We start from the raw sequence: 1,224 nt of genomic DNA on the forward strand, positions 1-1,224 counted from the left end.
CCGAAGGCCTCAACCAGAGAGCAGCTGGTCAGGTTCGGTCTGCACCGTGTGCTGGTTGTGGTTATACCAGTTTGAACTGTGCCACCATTGGTCAGTCCAGGGACAAAACTAGTCCACGCTTTTACACAAACTGGACGGAGTTTACACCGATCAGTCTGGACTAGACACAGTTTCAAGCAAGGTCAGATCCCACATTGAGCTCAATGGAATAAAAACAGGCTCGCAAAAAATTGAAAATTTAAAAAGCCACAGCAAAGTTCTCAGACGTGTTTTGGAGCAGTCCCTCCACGAAGAGGTTCTGGTCATTTGGACGTTGTTCTGGTTGTCTAATGTAACTGGAGATGATGTCACTCCGAGCATGGTCTTCATGTTCTCTATACTACAAATATCAATAAATAAGAATAGCATTTATAGAGGGAAAAGCCGGTTGAAGAACAAGAACATGAAGAACAAGAACAAGAAAAATAAGAACAAGAACAACAAAAATAAGAACAAGAACAACAAAAATGAAAAACAAAAACATCAAGAAGAACAAGAAAAAAGAACAAGAACAACAATTAAAATTTTTTTTTTAACAAAACTTTATTTACACAATAAGTTAACACAACAGTGTTAAAAAGGAGATCAGGACAGGCTTAAAATAAAATATTTACATGAGGAGCTTGTTGTATTGTGGTTCTAAGAAGAACAAGAAGAAAAAGAAGAAGATGAAAAAGAACAAGAACAGTATTTATAACTCGGTGGCACGGTGGTGAAGTTGGTAGAGCTGTTGCCGCTCAGTGAGAAGGTCACAGGATTGAATCCCAGCCGGGACCCTGGGTGGAGTTTGCATGTTCTCTCTGTGCTGTGTGGGTTTTCTCCAGGTGCTCCAGTTTCTTCCCACAGAACAAAAACATGCATGTTAGGCTGACTGGTAACTCTAAAATGTCCCTAGGTGTGAGAGAGAGTATGAATGATTGTTTGTCTCATTTGTCTCCATGTGTCCATGTGACAGACTGGAGACCTGTCCAGGGTGTCCCTGTGACAGACTGGAGACCTGTCCAGGGTGTCCCTGTGATAGACTGGAGACATGTCCAAGGTGTCCCTGTGACAGACTGGAGACCTGTCCAGGTGTCACTGTGATGGACTGGAGACCTGTCCAGGGTGTCCCTGTGACGGACTGGAGACCTGTCCAAGGTGTCCCTGTGACGGACTGGAGACCTGTCCAGGTGTCCCTGTGACAGA

At 43.7% G+C, this 1,224-nt stretch overlaps 1 protein-coding gene across 1 annotated transcript in view; it reads right to left on the reverse strand.

Annotated features, from left to right (window-relative positions):
* The window catches only part of LOC119412394, a 24,000-nt gene that overhangs the window by 9,695 nt on the left and 13,081 nt on the right, over window positions 1–1,224 (reverse strand). The gene's annotated exons all lie outside the window — the stretch shown is intronic.

The sequence above is a fragment of the Nematolebias whitei genome, chromosome 1 (assembly GCF_014905685.2).
Source record: "Nematolebias whitei isolate Nwh7 chromosome 1, NemWhi1, whole genome shotgun sequence".
NCBI lineage: Eukaryota > Metazoa > Chordata > Actinopteri > Cyprinodontiformes > Rivulidae > Nematolebias > Nematolebias whitei.